Source organism: Monopterus albus, unplaced genomic scaffold (genome assembly GCF_001952655.1).
Source record: "Monopterus albus unplaced genomic scaffold, M_albus_1.0 scaffold109.1, whole genome shotgun sequence".
NCBI classification, from domain to species: Eukaryota; Metazoa; Chordata; class Actinopteri; order Synbranchiformes; family Synbranchidae; genus Monopterus; species Monopterus albus.
The window spans coordinates 312748-336413 of NW_018127989.1; the positions used below are offsets into that span (position 1 = coordinate 312748).

Sequence of the window (23666 nt, forward strand, 5' to 3'; positions counted from 1 at the left end):
AAGAGACTGTGGAGAAGACAAGAAGGAAAAATGATGAGTGAAATTGGGCTAAGGGGGAGAAGAAGTCAGTGGAAATAGATGGGAGTGAGCCAGCAGGAGGCTGAGGGGTAATGAAAGTAAAAACACAGAGGTGAGATGTAGACAGCTAGAGAGAGAGAGAGTGATACCAAGCCCTGGCTCAACAAACCTGGCACAATAAAAAAGAACCACAGTGCCTGAAGAAACAGAGGCATAGAGGGGAAAAGAGAACATCATAAACTTGAAAATAAAGAAAAAGAAAAAACTGGAGAAACAGGGACACTGACAGAAAGAGGGAGAGGGAGAGAAAATCCCCTCACAGGAGGGTGGGAGAGAGTAAAGAAATGGCAACCCTACAAAGGTGCTTGGAAAAGCTACCTGCAGGGCCTGCACTTTCCTTGTCATCCTCTATCCTTCCCCTCTGCCCCTCCTGTCCCCGCCAGCCTCTCCACCACCGCTCTCAAACTCTGGGCTGCTCTTAACCTGGGGATTCTCACTTTATACCAGACATGATGCAACGGGAGGGAAAGTTGCCCGGCAGAACCCTGCGGGTGTCTTTTAACACTGCCTTGTTCTCTGTGAAAACTCCTCCAGCCCGTCTCTTGCTCTTCCCCATTATTTGGCTTTCACCCAAGAGAGGAAAGATGAGAGGATGAGGGATTTAAAGCCTCCATCTCCCTAAGAGGAGGTGCAAGACAGAGACTGCAGCTGTGTGAAAATTACAGCCTCACCCAGAAATACTCATACGTGGGTATAGAGGAGGCTTCTGTGTCTTATGAGCCTCTTTAAGCTGGGTGCGTTGCTTTGACTTAGATTAGATTGCCAAACATAACATAAGACAGTCAGAAGAGACAAGAAACATTGCACTTCTCCATCTTAACTGAATCTTTCAGCCAGTGTTGTTGACACCTCTCTGCCAACATTTTATTTATTCTTCTGTCTGCAAATATAAGCTTCGTCAACTGTTACACTAGACTATAGGTCGGCTCAGATGACTGCCAGCATAATGTAAATTAAAATAATAGTAATAAAGGTTCCAAAAAATGTAAGCATGCTTGAGAACAGGGCCATGTGAAGGAAGATTTAGGAGGAGAAACAACGAAGTGAGCATATTAATGAGAAAGGGTGAATGAGACAGAAGGTGAGAAAATGTGATCCTCCACTGTTCTCTGCAGACAGGGAAGTGGGGTCCGCTGGCCAGTGCCATATGGCACGGCCTTATGTGCCCGCTGGCTCAATAGTTGCAGAAGTCACAGACACACCTCTGCTGTGACAAAACCTGGACAGTTGGGTGCTGTCTCGACCAAGAACTCAGAGAGAGCAGCGGTGTTGATGCTTATGGTCTTATGTGTAACTGGACTGGGTAAGTAAGAGGAAATATTAGACCCTCTGTATTCATGCAGGTGCCCTTGATTGTACATTTCTGCTTTTTAGTCACATTTGCCATGTCTTGTGTGCATGCCAGTTCGTATACTTCTTCCATGTCATTTCATATCCCTTCCCATATAGAAATAGAGCTTCCACAAACCTCCTGCAGGGGCTGCTGTGGGTCTGCCTACACTCAACTCTTTCTAAGTTCCAAAAGCTAAGCTTTGGGACTGTAGCCAGGACCTGTTGTCTCCCTCTCTGCCTGGTATCAGTGTGTGCGTCACACGCATGCAAAGACACACACACAAAGCAACTGACACATGCACTGTCAGAGCACTTTATATGAAAAAAGGCATCCGCCTTACCAGGTCAGAACTCACAACAACCTAGCAAGAAAAAGCAGAACCATCATCATTCAGTCTGTGCATCTATAGCAGCCCCAAAGGCTGACTCCACTGAGTGTCCGCCTTAACTGCCGGCTGACAGGGGTAGAACAAAGACAGGTGGTAGGAGCAGGAGGGGAGACAGAGGAGTAGGGGGAATGCAGAGTGAAAATGGAGGTATGAGGAGGAAGATGTGAAGAAGAGAGGGGAGGAAAGGGGGTATAACAAAGAGAGAAAAAGAGATGCAAGAAAGCAAACAAACTGAAAGGTGAGAAAAGTGTAAGTGATGGGGTGAAAGGATGATAGCAATGACAGGCATGAGTGCTGGAAGAGGACAGTGTGGGGGAGAAGCAAAGGATCTGCAGAAACCACACCAGAGGAAACCATATGAGTAGGAGACAAAGGAGAGAAGAGATGTGAAGTGAAGGCGAGTGCACGAATCAGTGTGTGACAATGTAGTGGAGGGAAGGAGCATGCCAAATTGAGGGCTAGATCTCTGAGAAATACAGCAAAAGCAAACATGACAGGATATAAGCACCAATAACCAAATAAAAATCTGTCCAACAGAGCAATTACAAACCCTACACATATGAAAAGCGATCAAGCAACAATTTGTCAAGTCCTGCACACGGAATGATCACAGGAGTTCAATGTAGGAAGGAACATTACATTTCTTTTTTCACTCATGAAACTTCGTCCTTTTATATAATGTACTCATTTATAAAAAGCCATCTAAGATGTGATTAGGCTTGATATCATGATAATCAGTCTTTACAGCAGAAAACTCTGGAGGTCCTTGGTCGGCTGATAAAGATGTAGCTCCCTGACAGCATATTTAATTTGAGGCAGTTTGAAAACCAAGCTGAACTTCTCTTTTTTTCGCATTACTGCCTTGAGTTAATTTTCACAACAGTGTGGCTTGAGCTGAAATCTTGTTATGCATATACTGATAAACAGTAAACATGTTGTGTGTGGAGCCATAGTTCATCGAGTCATACCACTACTACTGGTAAAACATATGCCAAAATATCACAGCCATCACTGTGGTGAAATCAAGAAGAGGGAGTCTGCACAAAAACATATGTCTGCACAGTTTTAGGACAAATAAACTTCCTCACATTTATGCCCTTAAAGTTTATCTGTGTTTTGCTTGGCTTTCACTTTATTTCCAGGTATTTAACAGAATCAGTTATGACATTTATTTATTTATTTATTTACTGCACGTCGTGCTTCTGCATTGTATTTTCACGTGACAAACCCGCTGCTTTGTTCAACACTTGTAGACTTACAGGATGTGAACAGTGACTGCGTGCACTTGCCCCTGAACACAGCACTACACTGACAGAGCGTTTATGTGTCTGGTTGTTTAACAGGGACAATGCAGCTCAAGACTGTTCCACAGAAAGAAGTAACAGAGGAGGTGGAATAGTGCAGCTGCAGCCTCAGTACTTACACAAAGCAGATGGTACAAACACTGAGTCTGTGGACACAGCACACACGCTGGTCTGGTTCAGGGCCATGTTTCTGTCCAGCTCACATTCCCCACAATGTCTGGATGATATTTTCAGACCCTGGTATAAACTTGGATTTTATATATTGTATTATATTTAGTTTATTTTCCTCAATAACATAGCTACACACTTCACACTTACCATGAAATGATACAACCAGAGTAGCAATGTGTGTTTTTTGTAACAGACTGCTGTTTGGAATTGGTTAGACAACAACCAAAGAGCTGCCCCTCTGTGGAGCGTCTGTGCCTAAAAAGCATTCTAGCAAGACAGCAAGGCCTGTACCTGTACTTATACTCCTCCTGGGCTCCGTGCTAAAGACAAGGACCTGCATCAGCAACAGCTCAGGCAGAATTCAACTTTCACGGTTAATTTTCAGTGCAGAGATACTTAAAGATGAGTGGATAAGCCTCCAGAGCCCTGTTAGAGGTTTCAGTCTGTGATCATTAGACATTATAGTACACTGTAGATCACTGAAATTCAAAGGTGGACAGACAGGATGTAAAGAAAGTCCAATTCAATAATACAGGTTAACACAGACACCTACAGTGGATACAGCAAGCAACAAGCTGAGGCTTGTGCAGTGCTGGGAGACTCTTCCAGGACCCCCATCAGCCAAAGGATAACAGCCATGGCATCACCGTCTATGTCTAAGAATGTTTTACCCTTCAGGACAGATTGTAAAGAGGTAATTGAACAACAGTAAAGAGCAAACACTGCGACTCTTAGCTGTTCATATGTTTACCCTATGGACTACCATATCAACCAGCAGAAGCTCCACAGTCAGAAATCACCATTGATGTACTCAATAAGCTGCTGTGAGACCCAATTGTCTCTCCACTGATGGCACCAGCAGGTGGTAAACACTCAGGCAAGGTTGCAAAGCAGTAAACTAACACCCTGAAAAGATCCTGGTGTTTATTTAAATTTCTAATGATCATGGAAACACACAACGTGAAGCCTTGCACGTACTGTAAAGTATGTAGGTGCAGTGAGTAAATCTACAAAGCGTTTTTATGACTATAGTATGAGAAAGTTGCAAATCATTTGCTAACTGTCATCAACATAAAACTTCCCATAAATCAAAGAAAATGTCTTAGCAAACAGGGAAGTGAAAAATTCCTCTGGCATTCTGCATCACATTTAGAAAGCAGCTGAACTAAAATAAACAAAGACCATATCACAAGCTATATGACTGGCTGGGCACACTCAGGGTGCCGCTATACTAGCACAACAAGGAACCTCTGTGTGTTCAAACCATCTAGCAGATGCTGTTCTCTGAGAAGGCCTTAACGGAAATGAACTTACTGTGGCAGCCTTTCTGTCAGCAACTCTTCCTCTACTCTGCTCTCTACTAATGTAAACAGGACCATTTGCCATCCGTCTACCAACACTGGATTAGAGGGAGCAGGATGTGTGGATACTGAAGCTAAAATCAAGCACCTGGTTAACAACACCTCCCCGCTGTAGTCACTTCACTACACAGTGTTATTTCATACGAGGTCTCACCGACAGCTGGTGGCCACTCCGTGGTAATGAGCATGGTATAATAAAACAGATCAACTGAGGGGTGCACTTTCCAACCTCCAACCTAACCAACCATACACCACCACAGTTACTGTAGGTGAAGCCTGACTGGTACATGAACCATATTATCAGTCCAATTTAGCTTATTACATATTATCCATATCACAAACAGTATGTCAAAAATTGCAGTTAGTCAATTTAACTTCCAGTTAACTTCATAAAACACAGTCGAACAGAGGGTCCACATATTACTGTAAGTATTATAACAAGGTGAGCTCAAGAACATTCACTCAAATGATCATATCTCAAGAGAATGATTGTGCCTGTTCAGTATCCTCCTAAATACAGAGTCAGTGGCTTAGAACTGCTGAAAGGGGATTTCATTCAGCTGAAGGACACTCTTGGGGACCTTCCAGTGCCCCAATATTAAACAGCAGTATGAAATGCTTCACTACACTGCTATCCCTTCATCAGAATGTGTGGCATGAAGAATGAATTTCAATGACAACGTTGACATTTTCTGGGGGTAGCAGAAAACTATTTGAAGAAGATAAAATCCACTGATCCCAGCTAGGAAATGAAGGTGCTACTCATCATTTTATTACATAGCAAATACTTCCTTTGAAGTGTCGGCGTATCCAGAGTTATATGAGGAGAGACACTGAGGGCTCTGTTTTCCTGTGAGAGGACGCAGTGCCACACTTCTGTCTAAACTCAAGGCGCAAGGTGAATATAGAGATGTTCAACTGTGTTGTGTAATGTTGGTGACCACACACGTAGCACACTTTCCTACACAGCCAGGCGTTACCGATTTATTAAAGGGAGAAATACATCCTGAGCAGGTGGAGTGGGAGTTGGCTTTAGTTATGTCCAATCAGTCTGCTACTATCACAGAGCAGCTTTTGTTCATGGAAGAACCAAAGTCTCTGGTCCAGTAACCAGCAACAATTATATAGTGTCCAGTGGGCAAAACCCACATTTCACAGTTTTAAATAATAAAATAAAATCAGATTATGATCACTGTGTTTATGGTGAAACTGGCTGTGGTCTGCCAGAGCACACAGCCAGTGGATGTGTTGCCCACCTTAGCTCCACCTAGAGCTGCTTTTCAAAGCTGATCAAACCACCATACAATGCAAAAACAGATACAACATACAGTATATCCCTGTGGTAGTGATGAAGGTCTGTCTTATGTCTGTGGGAAAATTGTTTGAGGAAACTGTAACTTAACAGTGACAGCAGCCACAGTGAGGCTGAACTGACTTTACCTGCTGTGTAACAGGATTAATGCAGACGTACGCAGGGTGTTTGTTATTTATCATGAGCTGCTTTCATGTGTTATTATGTGTAATTTTTAATATGGATTTGGATTCTCAGACACTGGCTGTAAGTGGCTGACAGACGCTGACCATATTCATATCTATATCCACATAATGAGGACTAGTTTATCTTATTTACAAATAATCTTCATGATACACAATAAATTATTCAGAGTCGATTCCACAGATACGTTGTAGATTTAAAGGTTCGTTTTAAGTTGGCGTGGCCATTTAAAAAAACATTTGGGTACCTGATCTCGTGCTTTTCAGCCTATGGTCTGACCAGGTAATTGCAAATACACCTGTGATTGTGATAAGAGGTGGTCTGACCAGGTGTTACTGCTATTTTGGGTCAAAACCAGCACGAAAATTGCACTGTGCTCCCTAATTGGCATACACACGGCCTCCACTGCCCCTCTCCTCCCACCTCAGCATAAGCGCATTCATTCACTCCAATGCACAACAAAAAGTTGACATGCACCTGAGGAAAACTGTATAATGACTATGAATGAGCTGATGTAGAAATTGCACTGGCAGGAAAATGGAGCCCTGAGACACACTGAGCTGAGAACGTACCTGACTTTGCTTCTGCATCAATGAGGCTCACCTAAAGAAGTAGAGAAAAAAGCATTTCCCCCTTCTTCCACCTGCTGTGAACCTCTCAGGAAGCTCACACGTTCCTCTACAACACTCTCAGACCAGCCTTATAATCAGACTGAATCGCCATTTTACACATATTCATTCTCAAATGATTATGTGCAAACATGAGATGTGTGGTGGGGGATTCACAGGTCTGGAACCAGGCTACCATCTGCCTTCTAACTACTTAAGTCTCCAGTTAAATCTCTCTTCTAGGACCCCTCTCACCCCAATCAAGTCTGATGCTAGAGATTTGATGACTACTTTAGAAGAAAGCAATTTCAAGCTATGTTATCGGAGGCCTCCTCTGGCTGTGATGTGGACTGATCCAGCAATGTAAAGCATCTGTTCTGCCTGGGTCTTAATCCAATAATAATTTTGTTTACCTACATAAATTAAAAGTGTCCTCCCAAGAAAAAAGAACAGCATTTGTCATTGCAGTGAACTGCTCAGAAATGGCACATGTTTACATGTAACATGTTTACACACTCAGGAGTCAAAGGCCTTTAGCTGATGTATGACTCTCGGTCATTAGATGCTAATGGGGAGGAATGGGGAAAGGTGAAGGTCATGGTGGATACACGGGTCAACAAAATATTACATTTCAGAGACCGCTGTTCCATTTCTGACAGTCACATTGGTTTATTTGACAAAGAATGTCCCCTAAGCCTAATTAAGATGTAACCTTTACGCTAACCCCTTTGCTAACCATAATGATAATCAGTTGTTTGTTGCCTCAACCTGACAAAACCTTAACTATAGCATTATCAGATGAGAAAATCCAAATGTGTTGCTCTGTTGAGGAGTTAAAAAGGAAGTATTTTGCCGGAGGACTTGATTTTACTTGCACAGTTGCCATGGGCCTGCTGTATAAAAGCCAGAGCTGTTTAACTGCATTATTTTCCTGTTTCTGATGTGTCATAAGTGTTTATATTGAACCTAAGGATTATTTTTAGAATTATACTGTACAGTCATTTCTTGCTGTCTAAGAGGGAGAAGCGGGTGAGCCTCCATCCACAGAACCTTTGCAGAACTTTTGTACTTGAGAATTTATTTATATTTGACTGTGTTTTATTTTTCACAGGGTGACTGGTCTAGATGAGAACACCAAAGAAAAGTTATCAATTGGGAAAGAAATGTGCAATATAATAAAAGAGAAAAACCAAAAATGCCAAAGATTCCTAATAAACTTTCATTTTAGATTCTCTCTGTGTCATTATTGGGGAGCCACTGCATAAAATGTAGTGCCATTATGTCGCCAGCTGGTAAAATAAATCAGCAGAACTCAATCAAGAATGTGAAAAGATGTCTGAATTACCACAGTCCTTCTGAAAGGCTCACAACAAACTTTTCTTTTATAAAGTAAAAATTCATATATAGTCATCCCATAGTAGCAGAGGTAGTCACACCGATCCACGCTGTGAACGGTCACAAGCAGTTAAGCTGTGTAGGCACAATGCAAGTGTTTTCACACTGGAGCACATAGCAAGTTAAAGTTGTTTACCCTGATGATGTGTTGGCGGTCCGCTAGTTGCAAACCACAGTAGGAGTCTGTTCCCTGCAGCCCTTTTCAGTTCACTGTGTTTGTCTGTGCGGCCACAGCAGGGATGGTTCAGTTTGCAACAGTAGTAACGTAACACAGCTCCAATATGGCTGCACAGTCAGTAAATAGCAAAATAAGGCTAATATCTGAATGCACAAATAGGAACAAAAATGTGGAACTAAACTTCAAAAGCTACATAGTAAAGACAGAGCTGAGCACAGAGAAACGTCAGAGCTTTCTTTCCAGTCTTCAGGAATCTACTGTACAGTACAGGATCAAAGCTACCTGGACAGTATTAACACTCAGACAGATGATGATGATGTTGTATCAGAAGACAGCCGTGTGCAAAATGCTCCTTTAAATCATAAAACTGCAGCATTTCATCCTTTCTACAAGGTGGCAGAGGGCATTTGGACTGATAACTGGACAGAGACAGTAAAAGAGTTAATCAAGTGTCTATCTAAACAAAGCCTAATACTCTGTTTGCAGTCAGTGTTCACGATCCCTGTTTTACAAGACAAGCTTATGCAGATAAAGCAGCAACAGTAGGTTGGAGAAGTGGAAAGAGAAGGAAACGTGCACACACAGAAACATGGTAATGTGAAAGTACAGTCACTTAACTGCACAAGAGAATAAGTACAAAACTGAATCAGTGTTCTGTACTTTTGAATTCTGCTTGTAACTCACGACAATAAGGTAAAATAAATTCTGTGGGTGAATCTGAAAACTTGTGAACTCTTGTACTTATCTGTACACCGAATGATTGACACTTCACCCTTGTAAGCCAATACTGCTCCACTCAGGGCAGAAGGGCTGCACAATTGTACAGGTGTACCTAATAAAGTGGCTAGTGAGTGTAGTTACATGCAACAATGCTGCTGCTCACTCAGCAAGTGTAAGACTGGCGCCACATCTACAGTGTTGTACGTCACTGCTCTATGTAAGTATTACACAACATATCTATTGATGCTCTTCCTTTTTTATTTGTAGTTCAGTTCTTATAATTATGAACACATTCAGTTTTTGTCCTCATGCCTTTAAAAGACATGCCTCATAAAAAAAATGTATAAACCGATGGTGGATTAATTGTCCCACTACCAACAAATATTAAGTGCCCAATTTTTAGAAGGGTAGTTTAGAGAGTAGTTTTTAATCAAATCAACACATTCCTGATTGAAAAGAATTCCCATCAGGTCACAGAGTTAATTATAGCACAGACCGCTCTGACCAAAATAATTAGTTGTCTGACATTTAAGAAAGACAGAAAAAGTCCCTGAGCTCGATGAACCATTCAACATGAACATCTGGGCACTCGGCTTGGTTCTTCTCTGGACTAGTTGCAGACAAACAGTGTATTAGTAAAAGAAAAGTCTCTGTTAGCCATGAGGGATGTAGTCGTCATACTGTGTCTTGCCTGAGAAAGTTGTCCTAGTTGAATCTTTCCATTCCTGTATATGTTCTAAAAGGCTTTTTCAACAGACTACGTGATGTATGATCCCCAGCAGTTGAGTGGAAACAGAGAGCCAGAGCTGTTGCTTTCTATTTTCTCCACCATCAGTGAGTGGACTAACAATCACTCTTCTAAAGGCTCTGCATGTCCATCGTGCACCCACACAGGTGTTTTCACTTATCGTGCATGATTGGATCTTTTTTGAGGACTGTGTAGGTGTGTAAGACTTAATTGACATCTAACTGTAATAGCGTTGTTGCACCTGTTGGCTCGAAGGGTTATACATTTTTCTTTCTTCCTGGTTCATGTATATGTGTTTGGGGACTTAATGAACTGGCATAAATCTGACTCCTTCAGTTTCACAATTGCTTGCATGCATTTTATAGCACTTAGGTCATGGATGAGTTACAGACCAGGGAGTCAGAGCACATGCCAAGGGGCCAAAGTGGTTTTGTGATGTTCTGTCTCCCCCACAAGACAACTACACAGAGATGCAAAATGACTCAAAGACACAGAAAGCAACTACAAAGAGAGGCCAAATTACCACAAAGACATGTAAAACTTCCACACAGGGATACATAACAACCACACACACACACACAACATGACCACAAAATGATTGAAAATTACCACAATTATATGCAGCATGACCACAAATATATGCAAAATGACTACAAAGAGATACAAAATGACTAGAAAGTGATTCAAAACGACTACAATGAGCTGCAAAATAATCACAGACACGCAAAATGACTACAAAGAGCTGCAAACGGTTGTGTTTGTCTCTTTCAGTCTGGGTGCACTGCTTCTATGCAGCAGGGGTTTGGGGCTTTTTACATGTCTGTGCCCACGACTGAGACACTTCACACAGTCAGTGCAACAGTGGTCTTGTGCTGAATAAGCTTTTCTGGCTTTGGCACAAAATACATTAACATCTGTCAAAACTGATGACTCAACCAACAGAGGAACTCGGTGCAGTTACAGCCCATTTAGCAAATGTTTACATAATGTTCAAGACTTCAAACCCACAGTACAAAAGTAAGGAGGGCAAACTGTTCTATACAGCACATTGGTACAAAAAAGAAAATGACCAACCACAGGTGATTTCTATTTTAGCTGAAGACTTACCCCAGTTATACTGCAAGAGAGAACAAAACCCCTTTCTGACCCTTTTCATCGCAGGGAAAGCACAGGTGTACAGCACTTCCCATTAACAATGGCTGCATTCAACTTAAGAAAGGCCCTGTTGCAGTGCACGCTGGCCTCCTAGAAAAGTCATCCTTATTGATAATAATCACACCTGTGCTTTTATGATTAAGCCAAAATAGCTGCTATGAAAAATGTGCAAGAAAGGGTTCACTGCTGTATCTATGATATCTACTTTTTGTCCTGCTCATTGATCATTCACTTCGTTCGCCTTGTGAACAAAAAGCGCACAGAGGAGCCCACAGAAGCACCTTGGAGAAGGGAAAGCCACGTCCAAATCTCTGACACATGGTACACAGTGAGGGAATTACACATATGTAGAGTGTATCCAGCCTGTGGCAAAACCTCAAATAGAAACTACAGACACTTTAAAATGACCTGTGCGTTCACTGATGTAACAGACATTCTTTTGTATCTATTCCCTGTTTGCATTTGGAAAACTACAAAACAAAAAAATGTTTAAATGCTTGCCCTGTCCTCTGGAGCACTGTTGTATTTAGAATTTGGTTTGAGTGACAGACAAACATTACAAGTAAAAAATATGTTTAATACCATGTTTTATTTTTCTTACAATTAAATTTTCCATTAAAAAAGTGACCAAAATGTTTGTGTATGCTGTCATTTGCAGCTCTTGGAAAGAAAGAAAATCAGAATCCTGTCTTTCTTTGACTAAAAACATTGTGCACTGCATTTTATGCCTATAATGCTGGAGCCGACACATCACTTACAGCATTAATTAATAATTTTAATTTCTTTTTATCAGCCGGTGACAATAAGCCAGCATTAAAAGACCACAGCCATGAATGCACAGACAGCGCAGAGCGTGACTGGTTGACTACAGCTGGCATTAGTGACAAGGAAATGCTGTAGCTTAATTCTTTTGTCTGTGATAATTTAGCTTCTCTCTTAAAACTTTAGAATCTTGTCTGTAGTGCAGTGTTTCTGAATATGGAAGCAAACCCAGGAACATAAGTGATGCTCAAGCTGATTTCAAATACTTTTTGCAGCTTGGCTCATTAATAAAGAGTAAACACACCTGACATTTCACAGACCATTCCTCTGAGAGGGTTGGATTTTTCCACTGTGAGTGTCTACATTTCAGCATCCCACTGGCAAAGCATCATAAATTAGTTTTTTGTTGTTTTGTTTTTTTCCACCACTGCGATGACATTCCCTTTAAAATGAGAAGAAAAATTCCTTCTTGTGTATTTAAGAGCTGCACTTCAGTAATCACATCCAAACAATGCAAACTGTGGAACTGGCAACCTGTGCTGATGGTTAGTTGACAAGACCGCATTGCCCAAGCTTACTACACACACACACACACACATGTATGTTTGCATGCATACAGCAACACAGACACATACAAACACAGACACATCCTTCATCCACTGAGACCAGACTGATAGCCTGATCCATTTCCTGTATCCATTAGAGGCGGCTCTAGATTATGCAATTCATCCCAAGGCTATCATCCACCTCTATCAATAATAAACATCTCCACAAAACTAGGACTAGCCTCAGAGGATGGAGACAGCACCACCCAGCACGTTCTACTTCTGATGCAACCCTCTGCCTGCTTGGCCCATACAGAGCAGCGCATTTGCTTTCCACACAACTTGTCTTCAGTTGCTGAGACCCCCAGGCACTATCTTTGCTCATGCTTTCTTGCACTTATCAAAGCTGCGGCTTTATCGGCTCTGACAGAGATGTCTCCGTGCTTATGGTGGTGGCTGAGAGCACCTGTGGCTCATGACAAGAGACAGACGCTCTTGTCCAAGATTCCTCTGCATCTCAGATGTGGCCTCTTTCTTTCCATCAGCTAACCCCCGCTGCCGTGTGACTGATGTGTGGCGCAGTGTCTGTGACCTGGGGCCGGGTGGTAAGGGAGCTCCGGAATGGGGGAATGAATGTGTCTTTTAATACAAATGTTGTGCTTGATGTTAATGAAACGCATTCTGCTTGAGCCATTCATATGAGGCAAATGCCAGACGTGAATCCCTCATGGCATTTACTGAGATTCAGGGCTAAAACTGTGGTCCCAGAACTGCATTTACTCTGCTGTAATCACAGCAAAGACAGGGAAGAATAAATTGAATTCTTAATGTTTATTTCTCTATTTGCATCTGTCATTCACTATCAGTATATGTTTATGGGGATTATATTGCATCCACATTACATTGTTTACATGCATTAGTTGTCTTGCAGCTCTTTATGAAAGCAGTTATGAAGCCAACATTCCTTTCATGAAATGTCTCTTGCAAAACTGTTTGGAGGATCATTTTCATCAATGAGTGAACAGACTGAATATTTGACGTACAGGTACAGTAGTTACACTCAGATTCTTAACTTGTGTTAAAAGCAGTGAGAGTTTAGTTTTGTCTAGTTAATATTAGTGTTTGGAGGAATTTCATATGTGACAGTTTGAGGTTCAGTGTCTTGCTCAAGAACTATTTGAAATGTGAAAGGACCTACTGGGAACTGAACCAGCAATCCTAAACCTGATCACTGATCCACCGTACCGCATTGAACAGAATAAGTCATAGCACCTCAAAATGGTTCCTTTAATTTATTCATTCAGATAATGTACCTGTTTATTTCATGGTCATTGTTTAAAAAAATCTAATTAACCTGGGCCGGGCTACAAAAACAGCTCGTGTTAATTGTTTTAAAAACCTTTCAACAAGAAAAAATAGAAATGAATTTATAGGAGTTTTGAATTTATAGGCTTTAATGATTCTTGGCCAGGGCACCACTGAAAGAGAGGTTACAAAGCCTCAGTAGGTTTCTTTCCCCTGGTAAAATATTAAATCAATGAATCAATGAATAAATAAATAAATAAATAAATAAGCAGCTGCAAATTGACCAACAAAATAGTTTAGAAATTGCTTCCCAAAGCCATTTCATCACACTCAGCCTTCAAGAAATGTTCTTGTTGCTACTTCAATCTGTTTCCAGTGCAGTTTCCCTTGACTCAGGTGTTTTCATGTCTCCGTGGCTGGAGGCATTACATTTTCAGGTTGTCTCTATGTACGCCTGTCTGTCCTTTCATCCAGCCAACCCGTTCTTGTGAACGCGATATGTCAGGAATGTCCTGAGGGAATTTCTTCAATTTTGGCACAAACGTTCATTTGGAGTTGGAGGATGAACTGATTCATTTTTGGTGGCCAAAGGTCAACGATCAAGGACAGTGACCTCACGTCTGTCTCATTCCTGTGAATTTCACTGGTTGGCGGAGTGCAAGTTGTAACAAAAGGCAAATCACTGCTTTTCTGTGGAAAACATGTAGTGAAGTCAACTACTAGCAAAAATGACCAGAAACATTCTAAACAATATTCCCTTGTCTGATAGAAACACCCATCTTTAACTATCAGTACATGAGAGCTGTGCTGGCTGAGGAAAGAGTCACAAAGCCCAAAATGAATAACACTTTCTTAGCCCATTTAGATCAACCTAGTTTATCCTGTGTGTGAAACTGTTATTTGTCAGATTATTAGCCTCACGCTGGGGAACGGACTGACCTTTCATGTGGGAAACACAGACAACCAAAACCCTAATGATTGCTCACTATGGGAGAAAAAAATAGTGGTGTGACTGGCGAGTCTGAGATAATGGTTTCTAACAGAGTTGGGTTCAATTTTGTTTCAGTTCCAATTATATCAAAGTTGGTTTCCCAGAGAGAATGGGGTTGGTTTGAGTTAGTGCCAGCTGAAAAAGGAGGCACTGACAAATGCTGTGCTCCACAGGCCCCACAAAGTTTTATTTTCCTTTAGAAAAACTTAAGCAAAGGCATGCCACTCTACCCCAGACACTTGCAGCCGATGTCACAGAAGGTGAACGAAAAAAGCAACAAAGCATCAACAGATCCCTGCGGAGCGCTGTCAGAGTGACATATCTGTTCTGTTCCTGACACAGTGTTGTATCCTACAGACCTCCTGGACGGAGCCGTGTCAAGTGTTGCCTGGGCAAGTGACAAACACTTCTCCCATGATGCTTTGCCTTGTTTACGAACGCTGGTCAAGTTCTTACAATGAAGGAAAGACAGAGGAGACGAGCAGGGGACAGAAATGAAGGCGGGCGAGCTATTTGGACAAGTGAGAGGGAGAAAGAGACAGACAGAGAGTAATGGATGAGATGGGAGTCACAATGACAACAGAAAGATGGAGAGAGACAGAAGGAGACTGAGGTGGCTGGCTTGTGCTTCTGCTCTTTAACTGCCTGGCAGTCACCTCTTGATTAGGGCCTAGCCCGTCAGTCCCTGCGGCGTCTCTCTACCTGAGTCACAGGAGACATACTCCTCTGTAATAGTGTCTGACATGCCAGCCAGAGCCACAGAGGAGCTGACACAGATGCTTCGTTTTTCAGGAGAGACGACCGACACAATTCCTCCCCAAGTCCCATGTCTCTGTTCTTTGCCTTCACTGAGTAGTCTCAGTCTAACAGGCAACTCCAATCCCAAATGTAGTAGGCCTTGATGTTGTTATTGATAAATGTATACCAAATAACATAGCATGTCTTCATGTTAAAGCTTAGGATAAAAAAAGCCAATCTAAGCATTTCCATGCTGTACAGTACAATGGCTATTATCAGTTATCATGCCCTGAAACTGGTTGAGGAGTCGACTCCTGTACCTACAAGATAGACAGATAGATGTATTAATTAGGCGACCTCTTGATGAAGGGTGAACGTCTGTGTTAGGAGGTAGGAGTGGACGGGTCAGAAAACAACGAACTTTCCCACAGGAGAGAGGTGTTTAATTCCAGTGTGAAATATTGTGTTTATTTAATTGTTTGTTTTCAGTGTTTTAAACAAGTAGTTTCCCATTTTCTCACAGGTGCTGGCCCAGGTTTACAATGCCAAAGCGTTGCAATATCCAGTTCTCAAACTGCTGCTGCTCCTCTAATATACAAAATTTACTCAGGATAATCCAAAGGTCTTCACAGGAAGCAGCAAAATGCTGTGAAATACAAAACTCCATTTACACCCATTTGTGAATATCTTGAAACCAAAGAATATAAATTGAATGTTTTTGCAGGGAAAGAAGCCAGTCTGGCTAAAGGTATTTTTGTAATTACAATGAAATGACCCTTTTACAACAAGCACCTGAGAAACTAGTAAAAAGACCACTTATAAAAGAAGAGTAACTAGAAGAAAACAGCTAAAAGACTGAAGTAACAGTAGGAAGACACTGACAGACTGAACAAAGAGCACTGGGTTATGCAAAATAATATATAATTTGGTAAGACAGAACAACATAGCATTGACTTTTTTGTTTTGTTTTGTTTTTACCTACCAACATCATCACAAATTCAGCAGCAAAATTTACTGGAAGAAAGCAGCTTTAAGTGAAAATACACAGAACTCATATTCTGAAATTTGAGCATTATGTTGTACAGTGTAAAAATACCAGTAAGGCAACACCACATGCATCTAAAGTTCCAATGTCAGCACTACAGTTGTTTTATTGATTTAAGCAATGGCAACTAACATGACTTATTAAATAATGGTAAAAGATGTTAGTGTTCTGTATGCGGGTGCTATGAAGCCAATCGCTTTTGACCGTGCAGTGTTTTTGTGTAAGGGGTCATATGACATCATCACGATCATAAACAGACAGCAAATAGTCCTAATCCATATATATCCATATATTTCTGAGAAGTAACCCTGAGATCAGGTTGGTATTTAATGTTTACCTTTTGTCATTCTTTAGTCATAGATGACTGCTCGTCATCACTCTTCCCTGCTTAATTACAGTATCTTCAAAGTGTAACCATTTATACACGCAGGTCTGCAACAGGAAATAAAGTCAGTATTACTCAAAATGTCAGTCCCAGTCTGTTCACACCGGATGAAAGGATGATAGACGAATGCAAATATATGGAATGGGGTCTGGATCAGGAGCTGGTGTCACCTGGGTCTGTTGGTTTACGCTGTGTGTGTATGTGTGTAACCACAGGTATTTCATTATTTTACACTCTACTGCATTCCACAGCCACTTTGTGTGACTTTGAAGATGTTTGTTTGTTTGTTTATTTGTGTGTGAAAAGAACATTGGAGTGAGGAGGCCAGTTTCCCCACTCTGATGGTCCTTTTGTGGCCAATGTGTTTTTGAAAGATGTGTACGAAAGCGTTTTCACAGGCACTTATTTCGTGCAATATGAAGGACATGCTGCCCTTCCACACCCTCCCATCAACATCATGCAGTATGAACCCACATTAGCTCTCATCCATCTTTGAAGTGCTGAGAGCTTTAGCAGTCCGGCCATCGCAACCCAAACATTAGGCGACTTCTGGCGGTGAAAAGTGGAGGAGCAATTTGAGGTCAGGCATTACAGCGAACAGTGGCCACATGAAACAACCAGCAGGGAGCAATTGGAAGACCAAATGTGTGTGAGAGTCTCTGTGTGTGATGTCTGTGTGGTGCAAGATGCCCATGTGGACTACATGAAAGTAAATGCATCATGATTAAGAATCCTTTTATCTGTAATATATTTTGGAGTACATAATCATGGGAGGTAGGGGGAAAACAGAGAACGCTCTTGGCCTTGATTAAAAGAAACCTTCCTAAGATCTTCTGCAGTGTTAGAACATCACACTACTTTCAACTTTGTTGCTGAGAGCCAGCATGGTAAAAAGCTTCTCAGGAGGCCGTATACAGAGGTGATGAAAGATGAATGACAAAAAAAGTGTCTGAGTAAGGTGTCAGGTCACCACGTGCCTCCAGAACAGCTTCAGTGCACCTTGGCACCTCCAAGTCTCTGAACTCTACTGGAGGGATGAACACCGTTCCTCCAAAAGATATTCCCTCATTTGGTGTTTTGATGATGGTGGTGGAGACGGTGTTCAACTGGGTTGAGCTCTGGTGAATGTGAAGGCCACAGCATGTGACTTCATCTTCATTAAACCAATCAGTGACCCATAGTGTTCTAAGGATGGGGGCATCATCATCCTGGAGGAGACCATTCATTTATTCAGGGTTTTTCTTTGTCACTGCCTGTGTTTAAAGGAATTACCAGTGCTGCTGGTGAAGACAGACTTGAATGAAACACAGCAGGTGTCTTTGATTTGGGGCCGACTAAACAATGCTTTCACATTGCACTTTTTACATGCCGATATGAACATTTAAATTGCCTTTAGTCACTTCTGTGTGGAGCTTCAGCCATAATATGAACATTTAAATTGCCGCAGTCACTTCTGTGTGGAGCTTCAGCCATGTTGGTGAGTTAAACATACAATTAATTCTTGAGACTATAATGTCAGTTTATTTACACACACACTGTATTACGTTTTAACACACTATTTGAAGCAGCATTAAGTGAAATCTTTAGAGCTGTTTCCAAACCCCCAGAAGGGAAGGGCATAAAATTCTAAAAGTTATGTTGCTTTTATTGCCTTTTCATTTAAATTTAACTACCTACGTAAACACAATCCTACACTCTCACATTGTGCTAGATATTGTGTGTAATGCATTTTAAATGTCATTCTTGAAACCTGCAGTTTGAACTATTATTGCTTTTTGTGTTTTATTAGTGGAATAATGGAATTTACACAAGCTGCTCTGAGGTAATTGTAATAATATTTAACATCAATCATCTGAAGAACTACATACAAATTATAACACTGCAGACATGCAGTAATTCTAGTGACACATTACTCACGAAGGTAAGGCAACATCAGCATGAGTCTCGACTGTGAGCCAGGTATTCAGGTGTACTACATCAGGACAGTGCACTTGGTGTGAGGCAACTGATGCCAACCTCAGAAAAAAATCAGCTGAAACATTCCTGTAGTGATTTGACACATGTTCTACCTCTGACCTATGTAGAAGAGCAGATGTATTTTTTGACCTAGGTTTATTGTCAGCTGTGTAGATGATATAAACGACCCATCACATTACTTACTGTACATCTGCTGTGTTAACATCTGTCTCACATTCATCTGCAAACTCTTCCACCTGCGTCTCCTGAAACATTGAACATTTTTAGAGATATTTCTCTCATAACATGCTGCAGTGTAACATCTGACTTCTAAACAAACCTGCTTCATCTACCTCCAATCTCCACATGCCGCTGCCTGCCCTTTGTGATTTGAATGCCATTCAGAAACTGTTTTTTCAGGTGAACTTTCAATATTTACACATTTTATTAGATGCTTTGGTTTGGTATTTTGGAGTTATGTTTTTGCTGGCATTTGCTGGTTTGCTTGTTTGTTAACAGCATAACTTTTTTGGAGAGGTTGAGTATGGCCCGCGGAGCAGTTGATTAGATTTTGGTGTATTTTGGTAGTTTTTCTCGGTATCGTCTCTGGTTAGAGGAGAGAGGGGCTGTGTTCTTCTCTCTCTCACACACAGTTTAGCAGAGGGAGAGCAGTGGACATGAAGGATCACAACACTGCAACAATCAGCCAGTGACAGACTATATGAACAGTTTATCAAACAGCTGTTGAACAAACAAGAGACAAACTTGCAGAAATGTGACGTCTTCACCACTTTGCCTGTGGTCCGCTCACCGAAGTCCCTGTTTTACCCGTAAACCAACGACTGAATGTCTGTCATGTATTGTTTTTCTTCAATAACTTTCAAACTAATACATATATCAGCATCATTCCAAATGCCAGCAGTAGGTTTTCATGGTCAAGAGGTCATATTATAAGGGTCAAACTACATCTCTCTGCAATCTCTTGGACACTGATGGTTTGAAATGACATTTGCCAGTGCGTGCTTTCTCATTTATATTTATATTTATGATTTCAAAGTTCAAAAATCCAATAAAAAACCTCTGCAATCATATTAATTGTTATGATTTTTTTTTTTGTTATATTCACCAACCAATGTTTTATATGCTTGAAAGAATAAATCAAATCAAATCAAATCAAATGTTCAGTACTTACTGTACCTTTAAGACCAGACCAGATAGTAAAAAGGCACAAACCAGTCAGTCTGGTCTTGATTTTGCTATAATGTTTGCAAGCTTTGATGATTAATATGCTTTGCAGAACCCTAGATAAATAAACGAAGCCACTGAGATCTAAAAACATAGCTCGTGTTCCCATCTGTTGCTTTTATCAGCACGTCATCAGCGCAAGCAGGCACTAGGCAGGCTGACACTCGATTGGTCACCAGCTTTTATCTCAATTTCGTACTTCCCTGAGAGCAAACGTTAACAGAGGCTTGTAGATAAATGACATTACAGCTCCATTTCTCTTTAGGAGATCTCACAGTGATACTGCTGTTGCTGTGCACTGTGGTGCTCTGTGTGCTCTCAAAAAAGAGCAGGTCATACCACAATTTCTGGCTTAATACTGCGGCTCTTAGGTCAACTCAGCTTTGCATTTTGTGTTTGTTTGTGTGGAAGGTTCCTGATGTCAGTGTTTTTGCTGCATCAGTCAATGTAAACATAACCTTTCTAGCCTGTTGCTGCTGTTGTCTTGCCCCATAATAATCAGTCTCTCCCCCAATCAATGGGCCAAGATTTTTCTCCTGTTGGCAGTTTGTTCATGGCTGTCAGAGGAGACATGAAAATTGTATAAATTCTCAACTTGGATAGATTTTCTTTGTTCTAATGTAACCTATGGATGGGTGCATACTCTTACACACACACAAGGAAGAGACACGCACAGGGTTCTGTGAAGAGGAAGTGAGTTTGATGTGGTGGAATCAATGGACACTATTCATTGCCAAGATGCATTAGATTCGCCTCTCACTGCCTCTTGAAAGAGCCAAGACTTTCTCTCCCTGACTGCAGTCAGACCGCTACAAAGCAACATGTTCGCTCTCATACTGGAAAATGAGTTGTTTTATTTGTCAGCTAAAACTACACCCAAACTAATTGCATAACATTTCTTTGTAATTCACCTCACAATAACTGCTGGGATAGGCTATTGTTGCCAGTTTGGTTTTCTTAATATGAGGTCACAGAGCTGATTCCCAAAGGAGTCGTTCATTCTAAAAATATGTGCGCTCATGGCGCTGTAAACACTTTAACTTTAACTGTTTGCCAAAGGCAAAACAGCACAGTTTGTTGCTTTCTGTGCAGTGGTGCTTTGTAATATATTGTTAAAGTTTGGGGTCGTTGGAACAGCTTATCATACTATAACTACACACAAGCTGAATGCCCACCTCTGATTTTCTCTTTTTTTAACACAGCCTTGATGGTCCTTAAAATTCTAGATAAATTCAGTTCTCATGAAGGAATGACAAGAACCTATGTGATTTCAAAATGCCAGTTGAACGTGTCATCATAATTCTAACAATAAAACAAACATTACCATGGTTCAAAGCAGAAAATTTAACCCATGGTGATGCCTGTTGCCATGATGAACGCATCAGACAAAGTGTGTCACATCTTTACTGATTTTTCTGCCTTGAACACTTGGAAAAGCTTTAGGTACACTACAGTAATTGTACACCCAATGCTACCAAACTGACTTGAATGTTATACGTTCTCCTCCGTTATAACTAGTAGCAGCAGAAGTATTAGAGTTGGGTATCACAACACCTTGGCTTAGTAAACCCAAAGGATCTGTGCAGCCAAAACCATCTTTGACAAAAAATGATTACTTTTTTGTAAATACAGTTTGAACTGCTATCAAGAACAGCATACTCTTCCAGATTTATGCCATTAACAAGACCCCTTCGGTCTTTGGACTCATCAGTGGCAGCGAGAGCAGACAGCGCTCCAGGTTAGTGACATGGCAGTTTACAGAGAGCTATAAACTGGGCTCATGCAGCCTCATACAAGCATCTCCCCTCGGGGCTAGCATTGTCCAGTTGGGACAATAGGTTTGATCCAGTTGATAGACATCTCTTTGAAAATATATTACCTTTCAACTAAACATGTTTTCACTAGCACACAGTATGTTTTTATTAACATATGGTGTGCATGACAAAGCTATCTAGATGTAAGGTCATTTTTTTATTATTCAAGAGCATTTCTAAGTTCTGGGAATCAAACTGTAAGTGCTTGACATCATAATTATCTTACAGTGTTAAGTAGACACAGCTACATACAGTATGTTCTCATTAAGATCAAATATAAATAGTTGTTTTTTTAAGCAGGGAAACATATTAAATTGTTTTGCCCATGGACAGTTTACAGTCCAAATCTTCAAATACCAGACATGCTAATCTAGGCTTCCTGTCTTTCATGCCTCTTATCTGTTGATGAAGTAGCCTACTGTGAAAGTATAATCACATGGGGCAAGAACATTTTTAGACTACAAAAAAGTTCAAATCTTGTACTTCTAAATATTGTAGCAGCCCATACGTAATACTGTTCAGCCATTCATTTTCTACCGCTTAGTCCCTGAACGGGGTCACGGGGCCGGAGCCAATCCTGGCCGGCAATCGGGTGAAGGCGGGGTACACCCTGGACAGGTCGCCAATCCATCGCAGGGCTAACACATAGACAAACAACCACACACGCACTCCTATGGGCAATTTAGAGACACCAATCAACCTAAGCTGCATGCCTTTGGACTGTGGGAGGAAGCCGGAGTACCCGGAGAGAACCCACGCAACACGGGGAGAACATGCAAACTCCACACAGAAAGGTCCCGGGTGGGGCCCGAACCTGGAACCTTCTCGCTGTGAGGCAACGGCGCTAACCACTGTGCCACTGTGCTGCCCCCACTGTTCAGCCATCCAAAGATTAATTATTAAGCCTTGTCACATGTGATTACTGTTGCTATTGTGTGTCACATTTTAGTAACCAGAGTGTCTGAAAAAATCACTCTTTCTGTTAATGTTGGCTCGAGCTCCCCAAATCCAATAAAAAGTAACAGAAAGCTGCTAACATTTGATTTCACTGCTCCAGACAGTGATGCAGTGGATCGTGAGCAATCAATACAATCATGGAACGTACAACCTTGAAGGGTTCTATCCAACAGTGTGACAATACACTTAGCTCACGAGAAGAGACGATACACAATTATCATAATAAACAAAGGTGGTAGAATTGGTGCTAAGGTACAGTAGACTATGTTAGCAGCATGGCTAACCAAAACAAAGGAAACTCAGGAAACGTGAATGAAGCCACATGTCGACTCGACACAGTGTGGCCATATTGCATTGCCCCGTGCAACCCCCCACCTCCAAACCAAACCAGCCCTGTGCATTAAAACACAGCAGAGAGTTGCATTGTTACCAGACTATGTGACGGTATGTCACTTTGCCATCAGAGTCTATCATACTTTATAGTGCTCTGGTTCTTTTACACAGCTTTGGCCTTAACGAGAAATATTGTCACATTTTAATATTCTGAGGTCTTGTGGCATGAGATCTTGTCAAACCGCTAGTACTGTCAAGCTTATACCATAGCCACTTGCCAACTTCCCTATAAGTCATCTTTCCTCCTCCTACATTAGCTTATTAGGCTTTCCAGATTCATGCAAAATATGATACACACTTTAAGATATGTGTTCCTGCTCCTCACTGACATGCTATTTATCCTGTGGATCTTTTGATTGCTGTTGGTGGTTACAGAAATAGCTGTAGGTCCAAGCTTTTTAGCTCAGGTTCAGCTGTTGGTGTCTTAAGCTCCAGTTTAACACTGGCACATTCATTTAGAACAGCAAACAAACACCTTTCACCCAATCACAGTGCAGAATTTTTTTAATTTCTTAATGAAATACCCTTTGAAGTAATGCTTGGTCACTACTAGAAATAGTAAGATAGTTATTCTAAAGATTGCACCTCTTAAAGAC

At 41.3% G+C, this 23666-nt stretch overlaps 1 protein-coding gene across 1 annotated transcript in view; it reads right to left on the reverse strand.

The window, feature by feature from the left end:
• Nucleotides 1–23666, reverse strand: part of tmeff2a (transmembrane protein with EGF-like and two follistatin-like domains 2a) — a 105285-nt gene that overhangs the window by 72312 nt on the left and 9307 nt on the right. The gene's annotated exons all lie outside the window — the stretch shown is intronic.